Genomic DNA, 25,801 nt, shown 5'->3' with positions numbered 1-25,801 from the left:
AGAAAACCAAAAAAATGAAAAGGACACCTATTAAGTGAGAGGAAATATTTGAAAATTATATATTGGTAAGGGGTTGGTGCAGTCGCTAGGGAAAATATTATGGAGATTCTTCAAAAACTTAAAAACAGAACTCATGTATGTTTCCAGCAATTCCACTTCTGGATATTTATCTGAAAAAAATGAAAACTCTAACTTGAAAAGATATCTGAACCCCGTGTTCATTGCAGCATTATTGCAATAGCCAAGACATGGAAACAAACGAAGTGTCCATTGATGGATGGACAAAGAAAATGTAATTAATGTATCTCTCTATAGATATAGGAATATTATTCAATCATATAAAAGGATATCTGGTCGTTTGTGGCAAAATGGATGAGGCATTATGCTAAGTGGAAAAAGTTAGATAGAGAAAAATAGTGTATTATATCATATGTGAAATCTAAACAAGAAATAAGCAAACAAACAAAAAGCAAAAGAAAACTAAACTCATAAGTAGAGAAAACAGATTAGTGGCTGCCAGAAGTAGGGGGTGTGTAGCGGGTAAAATAAGTTAAGGGGGTCAAAAGTTACAAACTTACAGTTATAAACAAGTCATGGATATATATGGTATGGTGACTATAGTTTCTAACACCATATTGCATATTTGAAAGTTACTCAGAAAGTATTTTGAAAGTTCTCATACCAAGGGAAAAAAAATTGTACGATGTGTGGTGATAGATGTTAACTAGACTTGCGATGATCACTTATCAATGCATACAAACATCAAATCATTATATTGTATACTTGAAACTAATGTTATGTGTCAGTTATACCCTGATTAAAAAATGACTGTACAAGTGTTCAAAGATGTAGTATGGCGATTTTTTTATTTTAAATAAATCCTGTATTTAAAGTGTTAGATTTCAGATTATAGAAGATTCATCTAACGAACCACAAACCACTTCTATGCCATTAGAAGTGGTGTAGTTAGATATACACATGAAAAGATAATCACAATATATTAAATTAAAAAGCAAGTTAAAATTGGATGTCATAGATCTCACTTAAAAACATACAGTAAAAATAACATACTCTAGTAATAGAAAAAAGTTATGGCAAGACAAATTAAAACTTTATGGTATATAACTCAACAATAAAAATATAATTAATTCAGTTAAAAAATAGGCAAAGGTTTTGACATATATATGAATATTACTCAGCCATAAAAAGGAAGAAAATCTTATCATTCACTATAGCATGGTGGGACCTTGAGGATGTTAAGTGCAAAGAATGACAAGTACTGTCTGATCTCACTTATTTGTGGAATCTAAAAATACAAATAAAAATTTTAAAAACCCAAACCCTGAACTCATAGATATGGAAAACAGGTTGGTGGTTGCCAGAGGTTAGGGGGTAGGGGGTGGTAAAATTGGTAGAGGGTCAAAGGGTACAAACTTCCAGTTATAAATTAAGTCATGGGGATACGATATACAGAATGGTGACTGTAGTTAATAATACTGTGTTGTATATTTGAAAGTTGCTAAGAGAGTAGATCTTAAAAGTTCTCATCACAAGAAAAAAATTTCACTGTGTGTGGTGATGGATATTGAGTAAACTGGGGTAATCATTTCACTATACATCCATATTTCAAATCTTCATGTTGTACACCTGAAACTCACATAGTTATATGCAAAATAATCATACTACAATATACGCAGTTAGAAAAGGAAAGAGATATTACTTCAGAATAGTAGGATTAGGGGAGATTTCATTGAAAGAGTTGGCATATGAGTTGGGCCTTTTTAAAGATAGGTATTAATTTGGTATGTGTGAAAGAAAAAGAATATGCTATGCAAGGGAATAACAGATTTTTTAAAAGAGCAATAAATTGTGTGTTTGTGTGCCAAGTCGCTTCAGTGGTGTCTGACTCTGTGTGAACCTATGGACTATAGCCCGCCAGGCTCCTCTGTCCATGGGATTGTCCAGGCAAGAATACTGGAGTGGGTTGCCATGCTCTCCTTAAGGGGATCTTACCAACCCAGGAACTGAACCTGCATCTCTTATGTCTCCTGCATTGGCAGGAATGTTCTTTATCACTAGCATCACCTGGGAAGCTGTAAGAAATTGTGAGATATGGTAAAAAAAAAAAAAAAAAAAATGGTGTCTAGTTTCATTTGGAGGTGGTAGAAGATAATTTTGGAAGGTAGGTTTGGGCCAGTTTGTAGAAGACCTTGAGTATGAGATTAAATACATCTATTTTTCTGGTTTAGGCCAGAAGGATGTGTATGCTATTTTATGGTATGAAATTGACCTCACCCACAGGGTTAGTCAAGCAAGTCTAAGTCATGTCTCTTATGTTGTTAAGGGACAACGCTTAAGTCTCAGAGGCTTAAGAAAACAAAAGTCAAAAGTTTATTTTTATTTATTTAAATTCTGCTGTGGACTTGGGCAACTCTCCAGGAAAATTATCCTGTGTGTTTGTTGGCTCAGTAATCTGGTCTCTGTGAACCCTATGGCACCTCCATTTCAACACATGTTTCCGTGATGGCTGTTGCAAGAAGAAAGTTCTGTAAGGTTACCCACCTGGAGCTAAGGCACTCTGTACACTGCTTCTGCTTACAACCCATTGGCCAGATGAGTACCATGGCTCTTCCTAATGCAAACAGGGCCTGGGAAGTATGGTCTGGAAATGAGGAGGACATGGATACTGAGGAGCCCAAGTAATGTCTGCCACACCCACACTTGCAGAAAATCACTGTGATTCAGAGCAAGATCATATTTACAAACAAAATAGAGAGATGTAAGGTTTCTAATGTACTATTAACAGAAATTTCCCCATCTGTTGCATTTATCACTTTCAAATGAAGGAAATGTTGTTTATGGTTTATCCACCCAGCACACATAGTGAAAGAAAGATATATACTTATTTCCATAACTTTTATTATCTCTAGAGCAGCACAAATTGGTGTACATTGTGTGGGACATCGGTTGGCTTCAGCTGCAAGTTTCAATGTAACCAGTATAGACCACAGCTTCCACAGGACGTCTCCTCATCAGAATGTGATGAGAAAGAAAGCCACATTTAAGGGAAGAAGAACACTAACATAATGTGTATATATGCAGTTGCCTGAATGTGATATTAACATGTTACATGCTCTTAAAATATCTTTCTCTTATGTAGAACGGAATGTAGAGCTAATATGGTTTTGTCAAAAGTGCCTGAGTCAGAGAGCAATACGCCAGAATCCTGACTTTATGAACTAATTGCTCTTTGAGCCTCAGTTTCTCATCTTTAAAATGGCATTGATAATAGCAAAATTGTGCAAAAATGGTTTAAGGATAACAGCTACATTTAATTAAGAGCCTAGTCTGTCTCAAGCGTTTTACATGTGGTATTTTATCACATCGTATCTATCCTCTATCCGTCTTTCCCTTTCTCTCTTTCTCATCAACATAAGGACATTGATTCAGCTCTTATGCAATTCGAGTGGGTGTTCCAGATTGAGTCTAAACTGGGATTTAATGTATCTGATTAACTGACCTGGTGAATATGGCCTCAGGTGGGTTTGTGCGAGGGATTTTTTCCAGAGGTTGCTGAAGGAAAATAATAAAGTGCTTCCATGTGGATGTCTAGGAATTAGCCTGAAAGAGGATGGACATTATGCTGTTTGAAAATTAGGTGCCCCATCCACGTACTCAAGTCTATACATAGCTAGAAGTAGATGGTAAAGGAGACGACATGGGGAGACTCTGAGACACAGAGACAGAAGCAGCACTTGTTTGGTAAGCAAGTGACAAATAGTAATACAGGAGAGAAAAGAAGAGTATTCCCTTCCACTTTAGTATGAACTCAATGACAATCAGAATGCAGCACTGCTAGAGTCTCTTAAGGGTTGTGATATTTAGAGTGTGCTTGAGGCTGGACCATAGCATGCTTGAAACATAATCAACATCTTCCTGGTAAGCCTCCTCATCTGTGAGTGTGACAAGGCCGCACTGTCTTCATGTGGCTTCCTGGCTAGTTACCATATCCCCAAGGGAGAAAATGAAACTCAACAGAAGTACAGTGTGGGTGAGAATGAATGGAATACTCACTGGGGTCCTTTGAAATTTATGGGAGGTTGTGTCTTTAGTATCAGATCCACAGATTCTAACCCAAGGCCTGACATGAAGGAGCTCAGAAAAGTCTTTATTAAAGAATAAAACAAGTGAAGAATCAACCCCATCCTTGAGTGAATGCTGTTTCTCTGTGGGAGATAGTATTGGCATTCTGGACAGAACATTCTTCATTGTGCAGGACTGTCTAGACCATTGAAGGATATTTAGAACCACCCCCGCCGTCCCCCCAAGTGGCTCAGTGGTAAAGAATCTGCCTGATAATGAGGCAGGAGACAAAGGTTCCATCCCTGGATTGAGAAGATCCCCTGGAGGAGGACATGGCAACTCACTCCGGTATTCTTGCCTGGAGAATCCCATGGACAGAGAAGACTGGTGGGCTACAGGCCATGGGGTCACAAAGAGTCAGATATGACTGAAGAAACAGCCTGCATTTGCGCAACTCATGAGCACTAGTTCCCAGGGACACACTCCATTCATTGTGGCAATCAAAATATAGGCCAACCCTACTTCAAATGCTTATTGTGGGGGTTCTACTTCCTCAGGCTGAAAATCATTGGTCTGATGGGGCTCAACATTGCTATGCAGGCATAGATCCAATATTTCTGTGGGAAGCCTTACAGCTTCTGTAATGTAGGACCTGCCTTTTCTCTGTATGCTTAGTATACATGTGATTGGGGTTCTTTTGCTTCCTTTGGCTGCCCTAGGAATCTCTTAGGAAAGAACTCTGCTTGACATCCTCATCGGGATGTTCTGGTCCTCAGCAATGAGTCTGCCATGGCCAGCCTGGTATCCACCTGAGAAACCAATTCTGGCCCTTCCACACCACCACCTTCTCCGTGCCTGTTGTCAGAAGTCGGCAGGCATATTTGAAAGAGGAGCCAAGTGGGAGTAAAAATATCAGCTTTGTTTATGGTTTGGTAGACATTAAAGATCAGAAAGGTCAGGGCTCTTTGGTCAGGGTTCAGACAGATTTGGGGCTTTTTCTACCTCCTAGGTCATAATCCATACTAAAGCCTAACAGATATTGCCTGGAATATTGTGGTTACGTATGTAAGTGGAGGGGTTATTGGATGGAGAAGGTGGGATGAGTGAGACAGGAAAGAAAGATGCCTGTTAGGATCATTTGTGTCTTTTTTTTTCAATGGCCTGCCTTCTGAAATTCTAGCAGGAATACTGCTGGATCTAATACACATCACGAGGTGGCAGTAAAACAGAAATGTCTGCAAAGAAAGCAGAAATCCCTTCAGAATTACAAGTTTTATAGACCAAGACAACTGCAGTTGTAAAACATTATGGTGTATCAATTGGCATATTTGCTGATCAGATCTTTACAAGGTTCGAATAGGCTCACAAATACTGGGTTCTCTAGTTTGGCCTGTTCATGCTTCATGCTTCTGTTTAAGATATTTTGGAGGTTGGAAATCCAGCAAATGGTTGAAATATCAAAGCAATATGCCACTGACAATTTGTTTTCCTGTGATTGAGAGAAAATATATATGTCTCGATCAGAAGCACTACCCAAACAAGCAGAATTTGCTACATTCGAAGATGAGCTCATTTTTCATGCAAAGCACAGACTAGGCTGGAATGAACCAACAGCTAAAACATTTTGCTACGTGATTTTTATAAGTGAGTTCCAATTCCATTCCCATTCCCACAAGAGTCTTATTATATAGGGATGTTTCCATTTTTTTTAATAAGCAGTAACCAGCTGATGATAAAATCAGGCTTTATGATAAATGCATAAAATCATAGGGCAGGGGTGACATCAAAATACACTTTCTCATTAAAGTGCTGGTTTCTTGTGAGTGTTTGAAAGAAGAATGAATTGATTGAGGACTGTCAACCTTGGGTAATGGGGAAACTGAGGCCTCAGTGTTAAATGACTTGCCCAAAGACACGTGACCGGTGAGTGATTTAATCAGGCTGTGAAACTAGATTTCCTATAAGGCATTGGATGGGCTGAGACCTGTTCAAGAATTTTTGGAAACCAAAAAGCAAGCTGAGCAGCTCAGCTTCTTTCTGTCTTTGCAGATGTGTGCACCGATAATTTTAGAGAAAAAGATAAAATTTCTTGAGAAGGTAGACCTTCATCATATGTTGACTGCTTATTTTATATTCTCAGATAAGGATCTTGTCTCTGGCCAATCCATTTACCATGGATTCTGCCTTAGGGAACATCTCTTGGCTTCCTCCACAGAGCTAAGGCGAACGTGCCCTTTGCTCTATCTAGAATCCTCTGCTTATGCTTTCACCTGGTTAAATGCTGTTGAGGATGAATTTGATGGCCCTTTAATGTGTTCGCCAGATATCCTTCCTAAGTACTTTCTCCAGGGAGGAACAATTCTTTGTCCTCATTGCCTAAACTTTTAGGTGCAGGGTGGAGAACTCATCTGTTTTGCTAGTCATTATATGCATGGAGAGCTTCCCAGGTGGCGCTAGTGGTAAAGAACCCGCCTGAAAATGCACGAGACACAAGAGACGTCGGTTCGATCCCTGGGTCATGAAGATCTCCTGCAGGAGGGCATGGCAACCCACTCCAGTATTCTTGTCTGGAGAATTTCATGGACAGAGTAGTCTGGCAGGCTACTTATAGTCCATAAGGTCACAAAGAGTGGAAACCGACTTATCACGCATACGTGCATATGCGTGGAGCATGCTGCTGCTGCTGCTAAGTCGCTTCAGTCGTGTCCGACTCGGTGCTACCCCATAGACTGCTGCCCACCAGGCGCCCCCGTCTCTGGGATTCTCCAGGCAAGAACACTGGAGTGGGTTGCCATTTCCTTCTCCAATGATGCATGGAGCATAAGGGGTCCTTAAATAATTACTATATGAGAGAAAATAGTGATCCTAATCCTGGCTTGTACACAATTATATTCTTTTTGAAGATGGAATATTTGAGAATTTGAAATAATACAGAGTATAAAATGTTTAGTATATATTGCATATCAATTGTATTGGTAATGATTTAAAATAACTGAAAGTTTTAATTTTATCACAATAATTATATATGAATACAATTAGAGTATCTATCTACCTATGCATATATAGCTATTTATCATATATATGCATAGACTTAATTGTTTGTTTTGCTCTAGGGAAAAAGAAACTAATAATTATTTATCCCTACTATGCAGCAAACGCTGTATTAGGTCTTTGTACATATTGATGGTGTTTAATCTTCAAATAGAAGCAGTTCATGTGATGAAATTAGAGCTCAGATAATGATATAGCATGTTATGCACTCAGAATGTAGGAAAGCTAGATTTACATTCAGACCTACCTTCCTCAGAAGTTCATGATATTTTCACTCTTCAGAAGCAAATGGGGCTTGTGTCCCTTTCCTAAAAGGCAGTCAGTGGCAGAGTTGAGTGTTAGGATCTGGGACTCCCGACCTTTTCCTGGATAAACCTCTTTTCTACACCAGACTTTCTACGATTCATTTTGATATTTGGCAAAACTAATACAATTTTGTAAAGTTTAAAAATAAAAAGAAATAAAAAAAAAAAAGAAAAGAAGGTAAGAACTCATTTTCATGCAGCTGGAGTAATCTGACAGATTTCAAGATTTCACAAGACCCAGACTTTCCATCGGCTCTGTTTACATTGAGAAATGCATTCATTTGGCAATTGTCAGGGCCCCATGTGAACAGCTGCTAACTTGTGGTGTTAGCTAGTTCACAGATTCCTTGGTCCTCCTGACTCCAGCTTCTACAGAAATTCAGGATTGGAAAACACAGTTTTTGTCATTTGTTTATATGTAAAAATTCATTTTCTAGCTCTCCTACTCCTTAGTCTCATCCTAACCTATCTTGCAGTGCATTTGTCAAGGAAATTTGCCATTTTCAATTTGGAGACAACAATTCAAGCCAGAGAAAGCCAAGCACCAGAATTCATGAAACAATATATTAGAAACAGTTTAAAAATGGGTAAGACTATATTTGCTCTATAACAAGCAGAGCATTAAAAAAAATCAATAATAAGAACAACAACTAATGGTGATAATGTCTTCCTTGACTCATAGGGATATTTAAGAGTAAAATGATGTAATTGATGGGAAACACTTTGAAAAATAAAAGCACCATGCAGCGCAAGACATTACGAGGATCATACGATTGTCCTTAAGCACAGCTAAAAGTGAGCCTTATCTCCCTCAGGACCAGATGTCATCATTGAGAAATCATTTGTATAATTCCCAGAGTGCAGAGGATGTCTGCAAGGCTCCAGGCTCTTGTGCTTATTTTTCTGTTTCTCCATGGGGGTGTTCAATGGACATGGCCAAGGGCAAATTAGAACCTCTCTGAGCCTTTGTTCCCAGGTCTTTGAGATGGGAATTAATCTTGTTAGTAATGGCTGCCTTCTATAGAGCAATTCTATGTGCAAGGTCCCAAGCATCTGGGGTTTATTATTCCATTTAATGCTTACAAAGGAAATGCCTTATTTTTTAGATGAGGAAAATGAAGCACAGAGCAGAGAAATATGTAGGCCTAGATCACATAGCTAAGGTATCGTGAAGTATATGTAGAAATCCACAGATCTTAAGTACATTATGTATACTGGATTGTGCAGATCTGACTCTCCAACATGCTTTTCTGTATCCCCTCTTCTTCCTTGGGGAGTCACCCCTCCTTCAGAACAAAGTACACAGTATTCTGATAGAACTGCTAATCCCATGTGCCCTTCTGTGTCACCACAGGGTAAGAGTGTGACCAGGCCTACCCAGTCACAATAATACTCTCACTCTAGTCCTATTAACAATGGCACCCCACTCCAGTACTCTTGCCTGGAAAATCCCATGGACAGAGGAGCCTGGTAGGCTGCAGTCCATGGGGTCCCAAAGAGTCGGACACGACTGAACGACTTCACTTTCACTTTTCCCTTTCATGAATTGGAGAAGGAAATGGCAACCCACTCCTATGTTCTTGCCTGGAGAATCCCAGGGATGGGGGAGCCTGGTGGGCTGCCGTCTATGGGGTCGCACAGAGTCGGACATGACTAAGTCGAAGTGACTTAGCAGTAGCAGTCCTATTAACTCAGCAATCCCCAGTGTTTTGGGCACTAGGGCCCAGATTCCTGGAAGACAATTTTACCATGGATGGAAGTGGGATGAGGTGTGGTTTGGGGATGATTCAAGCACATTACGTTTATTGTGTACTTTATTTCTATAATGATTATTACATCAGCTCCACCTCAGATCATCAGGCGTTAGGTCCTGGAGGTTGGGGATCCCTGTATTTACTAACTTAAGGGATGGCTACAAGAGAAAAGTTTGGCCAGCCAGGATCCCTAAGATTTATGTAAGAGTGGAAGGAGAGATTGTCTCTCCTGCAGGATTGCCAACCAGGATGGTAAACAGACATAAGAAGACCGCTTACAATAGGAAAGAATGAAGTTAATGGAATAACAAAGGCAAGAGATGGAGAGCATTCTGGTTGCATCCGTTAAGCCCCTAGACCCAGCACTGCTGGAGGGGAGATCCACCACAGTAGATCCGCTTTCCAGTCCTCAGAGTCAGTAAGTACCACTAAAAAAAGGGCTGTTTTTTTTAGAACAGGTTTAGGTTCATCACAAGGTTGAGAGGAAGGTACAGAGATTACCCATATCCTCCTGCCCTGACACGTGGTTAGCCTCACCCCATCATCCCCACCAGGGCTGAACATTTGTGACAACTGATGAACCTACGCTGACCCATTATAATCACCCAAAGTCCATAATTCGCACTATGGTTCACTCTTGGTGGTGTACATTCTGTGGATTTGGACAAATTTATAATATGCTTCCACCATTGTAATGGGTTGGCCAGTAAGGTTTTCCCCATAAGCTGTAATGGAAAAATCGGAACAGATTTTTGGCCAATCCAATAGTATCATGCAGAGTAGTTTCATTGCCCTAAAAGTCCTCTGCGCTCCATTTACCCACATCCTCTCTCCTCCTCCCTGGCAACAACTGATTCTTTCACTGTCTCCATAGGTTTGCCTTTTTCAGATGTCATATAGTTGGAATCATATAGTATGTAGCCCTTTCAGGTTGGCTTCTTACATGTGGTAATACATTTTTAAGTTTCCTCCATGTTTATTCATAGCTTTGATAGCTCATTTCTTTTTAAAGCTGAATAATAACACTCCACTGTCTGGATGTACCACAGTTTATTTAACCATTCACCTACTGAAGGGCACCTTGGTTGCTACAAGGTCTTGACATTTATGACTAAAGTTCCTATAAGCATATGTGTGCAGCTTTGTGTGTAGATCAAAGTTTTTAACAAATGTAATTTTAAAGCTAGTAGAATTAGACTTTTGGCATTTTCAACTGAAAAATTTTTGAGTAACACATTTTGTTTATATACATTATTTTCCTTGATTCTTATAACTCTGGGCCCAATATTCTTATCAATGAAATGACTTTTTAAATAGGAATAAAAAGGACCAGAAAAAATTAATGACACGCTTGATATTTATGCTCAGTGTTTGTGCCTCCAAAGACCTTCTCTAGACACAGAAGGTAGAACTGGACATGTTAATGAGCTTGGATTTTACTGTAAAACAAGGGCCAATTATCCATCTTATTAGAAAAATCTCTTTATTCTGATTATCTCCCCAAAGTTAACATTTCTTATTAGAAAAATCTCTTTATTCTGATTATCTCCCCAAAGTTAACATTTTTCTAGTTATTAAGGCAAGTACATATAAATGCTCCAGACTTATTTTAATAATATTTTGTTTTATATTCATTTACACCTTTGTGCCTTCTTGACAACAAAACTCTAATCATGATTGCACTTTTTACTTGACCTGGATCATAATTTCCACCGTCATAACAGACAACACACTTTATCATGTTGCTAATGTAATTGTTTAACTTTCTAGTTAGATGGTAAGGTCAGCGAGGGTAGGTAGTTTTCTCTCATTGTCACCATCATCATCATTCCATTTCTTAGCCTAGTACCTGGTATCTACTGTTAACTAAAGGCCTGACTAATGAATGCATGTATAAGTGGACCTGATTCACTGTAAATTGAAGCTGACTAATTCTAGTGCAATTCAATTATGAATGTTTTAGAGGCTACTGAAATAGGCAAGATTGGCCCTTCATTTAGCCCTAGGTCACTAAGGTTTTTGTGTTTGTCTGATTTTTTGTTTCTCATACTCCTCCCTCTTTTTCAAGACATTTTGCTATTCATACGGGTCTCCAACTGCAGGCATTGCATAGGCACATGTAGAAAAAAAAGTCTTGTCTCTAGTATATGATAGATCCTAGCTATGTCCCTTAATATTTGAGTGGTCTTGAACACACCCCTTTACATCTTCTGACCTTCACTCTCCTCCAATTTGAAATGGGAATCTAATAAGCTACCCCAAAGATGTGTAATAAGGATTAATTGTGATGAGGCCATCAGATCACCACTTAGGTGAGCCACAAACATGTTTTAATTAGATTTCCAGAAGAGTAGGACACTGAATGCCAAGGTATTAAAACAAGTCAAGGGAAAGTGCTGTCAGGATGGAAGAAGTGCACAGGGGAATGATGACATCATTCTGAGGGTTTTCAGTGTGGTCTTGACATTGCAGGTGCCACATCAGCCTGAGACCAACGTTAGCTTGCAAGCAAGGAGACCTTTCTGAGTGATGGAAGGAACATATTTGTTTCCAGAGCACAGGACTGCTTTTCTTTAGTGAGTGATGAAGTCAGTGTACTTAAGTCACATTGTATGAGAGTCCTGTTGCCTTCACCTGCGTGTGCAAACCACAAACACATCCAGAGATCCATCTCCAAAGAGCTTTGGAGGACGTCAGTGGTTGCTGCGTCATCATTTTTCCTTTCCTGAGCAACATCTTTTCTGTTCATCAAAGATAAAGGAAGATAAATACTTAGGAACACAGTTTGGGATGTGGGAGATCTTTAGACCTTGCTATTAGCCTTTCAAAATCTGTCTCTAGATAACTATTAAAAATTATTTAATTGGAGGAAAATTGCTTTCCAATGTTGGGTTGCTTTCTGCCATACAACAGTGTAAATCGGTTATTATTATATATATCCCCTCCCTCTTGGGCTTCTCTCCCTTTCCCCCATTCCACAATAGATAACTATTGACCGCTGGGTTAGCAGGAGAGGGTGTCAGTTGAGAATATAGTCTGAAAATCACATCGATAGGGATTCATATCCTTGCTTCTGTCTTTCCTAGTTTTGTAACTTTTCATAGGTATCTAATCTCTTGAAGACTCATTATACTCACCCATAAAATGGGTATAAAATACCTACTTGGTGTGATTGAAGAATAGCACAGGGTTTGGTACTTAGCAGTTAAGTGACTGCTGCAGTTGCACAGATTTTTGTATAAATTAGTTCAGTGAATCTGTTTTATTTCTCACATTTAGATCTACATTTCATTGGGAATTAGTTTTTGTTGGTTGCTAAGAAGGAATCAGGATTCACTTTTTCCATAATAATTTCCAGTTGACCTGGAAGCATTTATTGCAAAGTCCATTATTTCCTGAGTGCTGAGACTATCCAAACCAAGTGACCATATACATATAAGCTTAGGTTTTAATACTCCCTTTTTTCTATTGGTATATTTGTCTCTCTGTACACCAATGCTACAATGTCTTAATCAATATACATTTAAACAAGTTTTGATATTTGGTAGGTAAATCTTACAGCATTGTCTTTTTCAAGATTTTCTTGAATATTCTTAGCCTTTTGTAATTCTTTATAAAGTTTAGAATTGATTGGTCATTTTTGTTTACAATAATAACTAGTCCTGCTGCAGATGTTGAATGGGGTATTATTGAACCAATAGTATGAGTTTTCCAATAAATAAGCATGGTATATCACTTCATTTAATTTGGTCTCCTTTTTCTCAGTAATGTCTCATAGTTGTGAGATCTGAAGTCTTACACATCTTTTTTTTTTTAATTTTTGAAGTATTTCATGTCTTTGCTAGTATAAAACCAATACAATATTGTAAAGTAATTAGCCTCTAATTAAAATAAAAAAATTTAAATTAAAAAAAACATTTTCTATTGGTTATGGCTATATGTAAACACTTTAATATTAATGTTGCTACTTTCACTTATTCTAACTGTATATTCTTTCTGATTGTCTATTGCATATAATCATGTCATCTATAAATAAGGAATTTTTAATTTCTTCCATACCAGTTCTTATGGTTTTAATTGTTTTCTCTTATTGTTCTAGCCCAGTGCTCAGTACAATGTTGAATAGAAATGGTAGAGTCAAGCATTCTTTTCACATTCTCAATTTTAGGGGAAAAGTTTTCAATATTTCACTAAGTATGATATTTGATATGGCTTCCCAGGTGGTGCTGGTGGTAGGAGATGCAAGAGATGTGGGTTCTGTCTGTGGATCTGGAAGATCTCCTGGAGGAGGGCATGGCCCCCCCTCTAGTGTTCTTGCTTTGAAAATTCCATGGGCAGAGAAGCCTGGTGGGCCACAGTTTATGGGGCTGCAAAGAATATTTGATGTGAGGTTTTGAATGATAATGATAGCATTTATCCAATTAAGAAAGTTCAGTCCATTCCAAGTTTGCTAGGGATTTTTAGAAGGAAATGTATTGGATTTTACCAAATGCCTTCATGTATTTAAGTTATCATATTTTTTATTCTTTTTCTTTTAATGTGCGAAATTACATAGATTGAACTTTGCTAAACCAACCAGGAATTTTTGTTTCTGGAGTAAACCTTAGTTGCTCTGGGTGCTATCGTTTTTATATAGTGTTGAACTGGACTTGTTGATATTTTATTTAGAATTTTTTACATGTTCTTGAGAGAGATTTCTCTGACATTTTCCTTTTTTCCAATAGCCTTGCCAGGTTGTTGACTAAAAGTTATGCTGATCTCATAAACTTAGCTACTCTTTTCTCTTATGAGGGAAAATTTGTGCAAGATTGATATTTTCTCCTTAAATATATGGAAGAATTAACTAATGAGGCTGTCTGAGTCTAGGGACTTCTCCACTGGGTGGAATGTTTTAACTGGAAATATAACTTTTTAAATAGCTATAGATCATTCAAGTTTTCTATTCTTGTGTCAGCTTAGGCAAGTTTTCTTCTTTTAGGAATTTGGCAATTTCACTTAACTTTTAAAATTTCCTAGCATGAAGTTATTTATAATATCCTCATTCTTTTTAAAAAATTTTTTTGCAAGGTATGTTGTGATATGTTCTTTTTCATACCCAGTTATCAAATCTCTCTCTACACTCCCCTCCCCTCTCCTCCTGTCTCTGTCTCTCTCTTCTTGATCAGTTTTGTCAAGGATTTATTCCTTTTGTTATTTTAATTGTCACTTTGCTTATTTCCTCTATTGTATTTTTTCCATTTTATTATTTCTTCTCTTTATTTCCCTCTTTCTACTCTTTCAATTAACTACTTAAAACATTGGGTTTGGGCTTTTAAAAATTTTTTTTCTGAAATATATGCCTTTAAGGCTATACATTTTCCTTTAAGCCTATATTTCAGCAGCATTCTGCAAGTCTTGATATGTTTTTTAATAATCTAGTATAAAATATTTTTTAATTTTCATTGTGATTTATTCTTTAACCCAAGATTCATTTGGAATTATTTTGCATAATCATCAGTTTCAGAAATTTTCTACTTAGATTTTTGTTATTGTTTTCTAGCTATAAACCGCTGTGTTCAGAGAACATATTATGTATAAATTATATTATTTTCAAGTCATTTAGACTTGCTTTATAGTCTAGCATGTAGTCAGTTTTGACATATATTTATATACAGTTGAAGATAATGTGTATACTATTATTAATGCTTTCAGCTGCAGTGATCTAGGGCTACAGTCCATGGAGTCCCAAGAGTCAGACATGACTTAGCAACTCGTACACATAGCTGTCAATTAGTTCCAGAGTATTATTGGTGCTATTCAGATCTTTTTTTGTTTGTTTTTACTGATATTTTTGTCAGTGAGTATATTGATTATTGAGAGAGACATACTAATATTTCTGGCTATGTTTATAGATTTTTTTTTCTTTTTTCTTATGCCAGTTTATATTTCACATATATTGTGAAGTTATGCAATTGAGTTCATATTAATTAATAAGCGCTAAATCATCTTTTTATCCTATGAAAAATTTTTTAATTTCTAAAAATGTCTTGCCTACATTGTCAGATATAGCTGTACTAACTTTCAAAAAATTAGTGTTTTCATGCTATGAAACCCATTTCATTTATGGCTGAGTGAAGAGTGAGTGAAGTCACTCAGTCGTGTCCGACTCTTTGAGACCCCGTGGACTGTAGCCCCCCAGGCTCCTCTGTCAATGGGATTCTCCAGGCAAGAATACTGGAGTGGTTGCCATTTCCTTCTCCAGGGGATCTTCCTGACCCAGGGATTGAACCCAGGTCTCCCGCATTGCAGGCAGACGCTTTACCATCTGAACTGAAGGGTTTAGAGGCCGTCAAATGGACATGACCTATAAAGGCGATTTTGATGGTTTTACAAAGAAATGACCTTTAATGGAAGAGAACACAAATGGGAACTATTTGAGACACATTTCTATGTAAAATATAGTTTGCACATAATTCCACATTTTAAATGAGCACTCTGCAACCCAGACCAAATATCAATCGTCTGTTGAGGTTTTCTACTATGTACCAACATCAAATCTACATAGGAACAAATGTTACTCCTGTTTTTCTCTTCTATATCAAATGTCCTGAAGCCTTTGAGTCTCTCTGGAGCAAGTGGATTTGCTTGTATCTCTTTCAGCACTTACTCTTCCCGGAAATGCCAAAGCATTCTGCTGAGTTCTTCTGAAAGCACCTTCAACTCTCTGCCTGACATTCTTATCTTAATGACTCCTGTGACAGGCAGGAAGCAGGGGGGAGTTAATAGTTTTCCAGGCACAGTCCTTTAGCAATAAAGTGTGGGAGTTTAAAGATGAACACTTCAGTTTTCTCACACCTCACTTGAGACAACCGTGATATATGTTTTGTACCATCTTACAGCAGTCCATAATAGAATTCAGTTATAGTTGCCACAAGAATTAAACTGTTCATTAATGCATCCAGTATCCTTCCTTTGCCTGTGTTATTTTATCATTTCTTTACATATGATCTTGCCATCACATAATAGTAGTAAACTGTTTACACTCAAATTCTTCGAAGGAAAGCCAGCCTAGGAAGCTATCTTTACTTACAATTTGTTTATACATTTAAATATGCTTTCTACAAGGAGCATGTTGTTGTGTTTTGTTTTATTCGGTCTGCTAATTTTTGTTTTTAATTGAAATATTTAGTTCATTTATATTTAATGTGTATGCTGGTATTTGTGTGTTCTGTTTTCTCTCATGTCTATTTTTATTATTTCTCCTCTGTTTACCTGTTAATTATATATTCTTTTACTGTACTTTTAGTGAGGATCCTAGAAATTACAAATACCCTTAACTAATTAGGTCTAATATAAAGCAGATCTTTTACTACTTCTTAGATATTGCTGATTTAGAACATCTATGCTCTATTTATTCTTTTCCTGATTTTTTTGTTATTAATATTAAGCAAAGTTACATATACATTTTAAAGTTCACATTATTATCATTGTTTGCATAGACAATATTCATTTAGGTTTATGTACTTAATGTACCTATACCAATTGCCCTTAATTCTTTCTTGAATTTTGATTTTATGCTTTAGAATCATTTTCCTACTGTCTAAATAACTCTTTTTAGTGTTTTTTTTTTAGTGTGATTTTGTTGACAAATTTTTTTCTCAGGGTTTTTTTGTTTGCTTATATAGAAATATTTGTATTTCCTCTTTGCTTTTTTCCTTATATAAGTAACATTTTTTATTGAAGAATAACTTACATACATACAAAAGCACAAAACTTCTGTGTTCAGCTTGATGAATTTTTAAATGTGCCACCGAATTAAGGTTTTGAACATACAGAGCCCTCTCCCTCACAGACATCACCTTTCCTATAGAAGTGATTACAATTCTATGTTCTCTAACCATGAGTTAGTTTTGGGATCATACAATATGTACTTTTGTTTCTGGCTTCTTTCACTCAGTGTTAGGTCTGTGGAATCATCTTTTATGTGTAACAGTAGTTTTGTTTTTTAATTGTCATGTAGTATCTCATTGACTATATCACAATTCATTTATGTGTTCTATTATCCATGAGCAGTTGGGTTGCTTTTCATTTTGGGCTATTAGTAATAAGGCTATGATGAACACTATTGTACAGGTTTTCTCTTTGTAGGACATAAGCACTTATTTTTATAGGGTGTAATACCATTTTTAATTGGTTTCAGTCTGAGGAGTTAATGGTTATTTCCTTTATGCACTTTAAAAAGCATTTTTATAGTTTTATAGCCTCTAAAGTTTCTATTGAAAAGTCGGGAATTAAATCTTACTATTGCTCCTTTGAAGGTAAATGTGTTTTTCCCTCTGGCTACTTTTAAAATGATTTTGTTTTTGGTTCTTGGTGGGCTGCTGTCTATGGGGTTGCACAGAGTTGGACACAACTGAAGCGACTTAGCAGCAGCAGCAGCAGTCTTACTATGATATATCTAGGTATGGTTTTCTTTTTATATGTCCTGCTTTAATCTGTGACTTAATGCCTACTGTCAATTTTTGATAATTTTCAGCTATTGACTTTCAAGTATTTCCTTTGACCCTTTCTCTTCACAATTCCACTGTATACAGGGTAGACCTTTGTATCCTGTCTTATGTATCTTTCATGATACTTTCTAAAATTTTTGTCTTTTCTTGCTCTCCTTGTGTTAGCTTGAATAGTTTCTATCAACTTAACTCCTGGGTCACTGTTATGTCCATATTGAATTCTTAATTTAGATGATTATATTTTTTAGTTCTAAAATTTATTTATTTTGTAAGTGCCAGTTAATCTATTTAAAAAATATTTTACTGACAGTTATTTTAAAGTTCATATTTGATGGGTTCCCAAACCAGGTCTTTTTCTACTGTCTGTGTTTTTCCTCTTAGTGTTGCTTGTTGATACGTTCAGAATGTTTAATTTGAATGTAAGACATTGCTTATGGGAGTTTATGGAAGCTCTTGGTGATGTCGTTTCCCTCTGGAGTGATTTCTCCATGTGGTCAATAGAGGACAGATCACATGAATACAGTCTGAGACTGGGTTGCATTGAAGCTGGGTTTGTGTATATCTGGGCTTCCCTGATGGCTCAGGCCATAAAGAATCCACCTGCCATGCAGGAGACGTAGTTTCGATCCATGGATTGGGAAGATCCTCTGGGGAAGGGAATGGCTACCCACTTCAGTATTCTTACTTGGAGACTCCCATGGACAGAGGAGCCTGGTGGTTACAGTTCAGTGGCTCACAAAGAGCTCGACATGACTGAGCAAGTAAGCACGCATGATGCATCCCATATCTGGAGGGTAGCCCTCCATGCATGTGTGCTCAGTCCTGTTGGACTCTTTGTGACCCTATGGGCTGTTGCCCGCCAGGCTCCTCTGTCCATGGGATTCTCAAGGCAAGAATACTGGAGTGGGTTGCCTTGCCCTCCTCCAGGGGTCTTCTGGACCCAGGGATCAAACCTGCATCTCCTGCATTGACAGGTGGGTTCTTTACCACTAGCTCCACCTGGGAAGCCTATAGCCCTCCATAGACATTATTTATTTGATTCTTAAATTCTATCAGATAGGATTCCCTGGGATGCTGCAAATAAAACAAAAAGTAGGTTAAACAGAATAAATTTAGCATTTTACATAATGAGAAGTTCAGAGATAGGATGGCTCTTTGCTAACTCATAAATGTATCCTGGATCTAGCTTAGATGTTTAAAATTCTCTTAGCTTTATTCTCATGATTTATATGGCTACTCTTGCCTGGAAAATCCCACGGACAGAGGAGCCTGCTAGGCTGCTGTTTATGGGGTCGCATAGAGTCGGACACGACTGAGTGACTTCACTTTCACTTTTCATGCATTGGAGAAGGAAATGGCAACCCACTCCAGTGTTCTTGCCTGGAGAATCCCAGAGACGGGGGAGCCTGGTGGGCTGCTGTTTATGGGGTCGCACAGAGTTGGACACGACTGAAACACCTTAGCAGCAGAAGTGGTTATGAGTATCATATGTAGCTGACACTATCTTGAGATAGGAAAGTGAAGTTGTCTTTATAGGGCTCTGTGTAAAGGTAAATAATCCATTTCTATTATTTGGGAGAGGCCTCCTTCTCCCAAAGCCTTGCCTTCATGTCTCTTTGGCAAGAACTTTGTCACCTGCCTATGCCTAAACCAGATTTTGTTAGGGGCAACAGGATGACCATGTTTGATTTAAGATTAGTCAAGCCCCACTTAGGCCTGGGGAGGGGTCCTTTCTCTGAGCCTAGAGACAGGGAGAGTGAACACCTAAGCAAAACTGTGACCTGATTAACAAAGAAGAAGGAAATAATAGATCACTTGGAGCGACAGTTGTGTCTCATATAGCAGTTCTATGGGAAGCGTGGGATTCCCAGGTGGCGCTAGTGGTAAAGAACCTGCCTGCCAATGCAGGAGACTTAAGAGACACAGATTTGATCCTTGGTTTGGGAAGATCCCATGGAGGAGGGCATGGCAACCCACTCTAGCATTCTTGCCTGGAGAGTCCCATGGACAGAGGAGGCTGGTGGGCTACAGCCCATAGCGTCGCAGAGTCGGACACGACTAATGTGACTTAGTATGCATACATGAGAAGCATATTTTTGATATTGATCTAGTTTTAATTATGAAAATTATGTGATTTACAGAGTTCAACTACCTAGCACCAGGTCAATTATTTAGTGGTAGAGTCTATTAAAATAAATACCTTCTCATTCCAGGTAAGAGCAATCTGGAAAGAGCATTAAATCTTTGCTCTATTTAATGCCCTCCAGTCTTCTGACAAAGATTGAAGTTTCTTTTTTTTATAACCACCCTTATAAGATGTTCACATATACAGATTGAGGGAGATATCATCATTTTCTTCACCCTGCCTTTTCAGATCTTAGCAGAAACATCACAAATGTACAATTAGGACAAGAGTGCTGTGGGCAGAGTGTTAATCACCTATAGGTCTGCTGCTGCTGCTGCTGCTAAGTTGCTTCAGTCATGTCCGACTCTGTGCGACCACATAGACGGAAGCCCACTAGGCTCCCCTGTCCCTGGGATTCTCCAGGCAAGAACACTGGAGTGGGTTTCCATTTTCTTCTCCGATGCATGAAAGTGAAAAGTGAAAGGGAAGTTGCTCAGTCATGTCTGACTCGTGCCTAAAGCTTTAATTCATATATTTATGTGGCCATTCCTCAATAAGTAATGGACACAAACCACCTAGGGCCTAAAGCATTATAAGGTGTTGCTATTCAAGATGAAACCACAAGGGACCAATTGGATTTTCCACTTCCATTAGCAAATATGATTTGTGTCCAGTCTCTACTGCCATTCATAATTCTGAACTCCACTCTACTTAAAATATTCCCTCTCAGCTTCAGCTGAATGATTTTTGCAAGAATATGTCTCTTTGAGAAGTACCCTTAGAATGATGGATTAGAAGCCTTGACAACATTTGCTAAGTTGGGAGCCCATTAGCCCTTTCCGTTTCTCTCCTTCAGAGTGGAGGTGGAAGCTTCCTCCACCCTTCCATTGGAAGAGTTGGAGAGTGGACCTCTTCATGACAAAGCAGCTGAAACAACCACAACTGCCGCCCTTGAGAGCAGCTCCTGCCATGGGGTCAGAGGAGCAGCATTTTATGCTCCTTTGTAGAATAAACTGAATATTTTTATAAGAAGCAAATCTTCCATCTATGATCCTGTTCCCATTAGTGGGTCAAGGCGAGAGCAAACCAGAGAGGCTTAATTTACTTAGGAGACATTCAGTATAAATACTATATTCCCCTGTGTGATGTTCTTGTTCTGTTAGCCTTAATACGTGCAAACAAAGATGGCTTACTCAAAGTTTTTATATGCTCAAAGACCATCCTTCTTATAACAGGGTGTTCCTTTTCGGCTGGGTGTCAAGAAGATCCAGAAAGTCTACATCAACACAGCATGTATTTTCCCTGTGCTAAACTACTATACAATCTGTAATTGCTAACCCCACAAGTTTGAAAGTTTACCTTAACATTTGTGGGAAGCAGATGGTTTTCATACACTGCCAACCTGTTGTTACCAAAGCATTTTCTAAGAATTGTTTCCCAGCCACAGTCACTAGCATAATTAACCTTTCTGTGGATTGAATAAACAAGAAAACGATCACCAATCTGCCTGAAAGCCAAATGCATCAAGATTTGCCTCAGAGCAAGCTCTGGGACACATGTAAAACCGCATGCAGCATGATGAATAATTCACTTTGGGGCTGTTTTCTGGTGGCCACTATTTTTTCCTCTGCTTCTTCTCCATTCCACAGTGCACCTTCTGGTTCTGACCCTGTGTTCCTATTTACCTATTTCATGTGCAGCCATTGATCTGGCTGGGTCTTGAGACAGTCTTCTGAATAGAATAATAACTGGGCACGAAATTTCTAGGCTGTGAGAGAAAATGGCCTGAGATTCGAGGCGTTAGCATCAGCATTTCACAGGTGTTTGTTTCCTACCAGGCTTCATTCAGCCTTTTTCAATACCTGGAGGTTTCTTGCCACCGCTCCCACCTTCCCCACCTTCCTGGTCTATGCCTTGACTTCTGTGATGAGTGTCTTACTAATTTCTCTCTTGCTGTCTCTTTGGTTTCTATTCTACTGTTTCTCCTGGCTTTGTAAAAAACTTTTTACTTTGGAACAATTACAGATTCATAGGAGGTAACAACAAACAAACAAAATGCGCAGAGATCCCATGTACACCTCTTAATTACTTTTCCCTAATGGTTACATCTCCCATAACTATATTACTTACAACATTAAAACCAGAAAATTGACATTGTACAATCCACAGAGTGTATTCAGGTTTCATGGTTCACATACTCTTAAAGCCTGGCTTGGAGAATTTTGAGCATTACTTTACTAGCGTGTGAGATGAGTGCAATTGTGCAGTAGTTTGAACATTTTTTGGCATTGCTTTTCTTTGGGATTGGAATGAAAACTCACATTTTCCAGTCCTGTGGCCACTGCTGAGTTTTCCAAATTTGCTGGCATATTGAGTGCAGCACTTTCACAGCATCATCCTTTAGGATTTGAAATAGCTCAACTGGAATTCCATGACCTCCACTAGCTTTGCTTGTAGTGATGCTTCCTAAGGCCTGCTTGACTTCACATTCAAGGATGTCTGACTCTAGGTGACTGATGTTAAGTTCCAGATATTCTACCTGGGTTTAGAAAAGGCAGAGCAACCAGAGATCAAATTGCCAATATTTGTTGGATTATAGAAAAAGCAAGAGAGTTCCAGAAAAACATCTATTTCTGCTTTATTGATTACACCAAAGCCTTTGACTGTGTCGTACACAAAAAACTGTGGAAAATTCTTCAAGAGGTGGGAATACCCGACCACGTTACCTGCCTCCTGAGAAATCTGTGTGCAGGTCGAGAAGCAACGGTTAGAACTTGACATGGAACAACAAACTGGTTTCAAATTGGGAAAGGAGTACATCAAGGCTGTATATCGTCACCCTGCTTATTTAACTTATATGCAGAGTACACCATGCAAAATGCCAGGCGGGATGAAACACAAACTGGAATCAAGATTGCTGGGAGAAATATCAATAACCTCAGATATGCAGATGACACCACCCTTATGGCAGAAAGTGAAGAAAAACTAAAAAGCCTCTTGATGAAATTGAAAGAGGAGAGTGAAAAAGCTGGCTTAAAACTCAACATTCAAAAAACGAAGATCATAGCATTTGGTCCCATTACTTAATGGCAAATAGATGGGGAAACAATGGAAACAGTGATAGATTTATTTTCTTAGGCTCCAAAATCACTGCAGATGGTGACTGCAGCCATGAAATTAAAAGTCACTTTCTGCTTGGAAGAAAAGTTATGACCAATCTAGACAGCTTATTAAAAAGCAGGGACATTACTTTTGCTGACAAAGGTCCATCTAGTCAAAGCTATGGTTTTTCCAGTAGTCATGTATGGATGTGAGAGTTAGACTATAAAGAAAGCTGAGTGCCAAAGAATTGATGCTGTTGAACTGTGGTGTTGGAGAAGACTCTTGAGAGTCCCTTTGTCTATAAGGAGAACAAATGAGTCAATCCTAAAGGAAATCAGTCCTGAATATTCATTGGAAAGACTGATGCTGAATCTGAAACTCCAATACTTTGGCCACCTGATGTGAAGAACTGGCTCATTGGAAAAGACCCTGATGCTGGGAAAGATTGAAGGCAGGAGGAGAAGGTGATGACAGAGGATGAGATGGTTGGATAGCATCACGACTCCTTGGACATGAGTTTGTGCAAGCTCTGGGAGTTGGTGATGGACAAGGAAGCCATGGGGTTGCAAAGAAAGAGTTGGACAGAACTGAGTGATTGAACTTTATTTTATTCAGTTTTCAATAGTTTTAGGTGCGCTTGTGTGTGTGTCTCTTGTGTGTTCTTAAAGAGAAAACATCTTTGGTCTTCTGCCTGACTTCCTAATGGCTCAGAGTCAGATTCAGTAAACATTCATTAAAGCTATTTATGAGACATTGACAGATAGTTCATACAAGCTTGTTTGGTTGATCTGCACATCAACTATTTTAAGAAGAGACTATGCTATTTATTTTGCCTATGAGGAATTCAAGCATACTCCAAAGAAATCTAGTGATATCCCCAAGGTCATATATGTAACAGCCGGATTCTAAGGCCAGGGCTCTCTCTGCTGCTCTCCTGGTCCTTCAGCTTCTATATAGACCATGGCCTCTGTTTTCATGTACTTTGTTCAATTCATGGCCTGACTCAGACCTCAACTTTGCAGGGACCTCCCACCTTCCTGCCTCCTGACTACTGATCCATAGCCTAGAATCACTTCTGAACAGCTCCCTTTGCTTTTGTGATTCTGACATCTGACTGAGGATCAGAGTGTCCAGTGTGGCCCATGGTGGTATCTCTGATCATGCCTTAAATGATGGGAGTGATTTATGATGCCCTTCCACATGTACAGACTATTGATCTCTTCACCTATTGAGGTGTGTGGGGCTGATATTAATATTCCAATTTTGTAGATGAGATCAGGAGATTCTGGAATGATAAATCAGAAACTCAAAAGTCAAAGGTGGAGCAAGAGTAAAACTCAGGTCTTTCAACTCCTGATAAAAGTTCTCTCCACTGTTTCCTGTCACAGTCAGGAGGATGTTTTCCCTTCCATAATGATAAGTACCGCTGACTGAACACCTACTATGCGCCATGAACTATGCTCGTCTTCCTACATACACTGCCTCATTTTTACTCTGAGCAGTCCTATGTGATAACTTATTATTATCCCTATTTTACAGATGAGGACACAGGCTCGGAGAGCACAGGTGACTTAGCATAAGGGACAGAATTAGCAGGTGGCAAAACTGGAATTAGAACTTGAGGCTATCTGACTCCTGACCTGTACTTATAACCTATACATCTTACTTTGGAAGTTTTGAACGAAAAAAATGCACAAGAGTGTTTTGGACAAAAATAAGGACTATAGCCTGGGAGACAGCTTTTCAGATAACTCTGAGAAACTGCTCCAAAGAGGTAGGGGGGACGGTCAGTGTTGTTATAGATGATTGTAGTGAAGGGGGGGGGGTATGTGCAGTCAAGCACACATGTTGGCAGAGGCTTGCTGCCAGTCATGCGGAACACTTTTCCCCATTAATAATTTTAGTGATTTTCTAGACATGAGATGCAATAATTGAACTCAAAATCTCCTGAACTATCAGAAGACCTGTTCTGCCAGTTTTTCCCAGAGCACAGAGTACCTCATTCTTATTCTCCACCCTAAACTCCTTTTAGGGGGTATTGAAAGTCAGCAGCTGAAGTGGCTCATGATTTAATCCTTATAGAGGTAGATGGCAAGTGCCAATTTTTAGTTGGCAAAAGAAACAAATAATTACCTCATTTCCCTTCAGACATGAAAACAAAACAAAAAAGTTCAAATTGTGTGATATAGAGATCAAAATTAATTTAGATAGTATATTAAAATTCTAAATCATTTTTATTTATTCTTGGCTGCACTGGGCCTTCATTGCTGTGTGAGGACTTTCTCTAGTTGTGGTAAGCAGGGGCTACTCTTTGTTGTGGTGCTTAGGCTTCTCGTGGTGGTATCTCTTGTTGCCGAACATGAGCTCTAGGCATGAGGATTTCAGTAGTTCTAGCACGTGGGCTGTTTTTGTGGTGCATGGGTTTAGTTCTTTGTGGCATGTGGGATCTTTCCAGACCAGGGATTGAACACATGTCCCCTGCATGGAAACGTGCTTTCTTTATCACTGGACCACCAGGGAAGCCCGGAATTATTTCTTAATGGGAGATTTTACACAAAACATGGAAAGTTCTAGATTTCCACAGATAGTTTAATACAACTGGCAATGGATTTTTGACTCAACCCTGATTCTGTGCTTTCCAAGTTGCCCTGACTGCCCCTTTTCTCTTCCCTGACAGCCCTGTAGGCTTGTGACTTATTGTTGGTTCTTCAGGCAGAGCATCAACAGAATGGGATGTCACATGAAAGTTGAGGGTTTAAATTGTCTTTCCAATAATACCTGTGCACCTATGGCAGTCTTAAAGAATCATCACAGGTCTTTGCCATTTCCTTCCATGTAGAGATGGAGTTTACATTCCTTCCTCTTGAATTGTGTGTTTATGACTGCCTTGAT

Source organism: Bos taurus, chromosome 3 (assembly GCF_002263795.3).
Source record: "Bos taurus isolate L1 Dominette 01449 registration number 42190680 breed Hereford chromosome 3, ARS-UCD2.0, whole genome shotgun sequence".
Lineage (NCBI taxonomy): Eukaryota > Metazoa > Chordata > Mammalia > Artiodactyla > Bovidae > Bos > Bos taurus.
Note: the sequence above shows the minus strand (reverse complement) of the source record.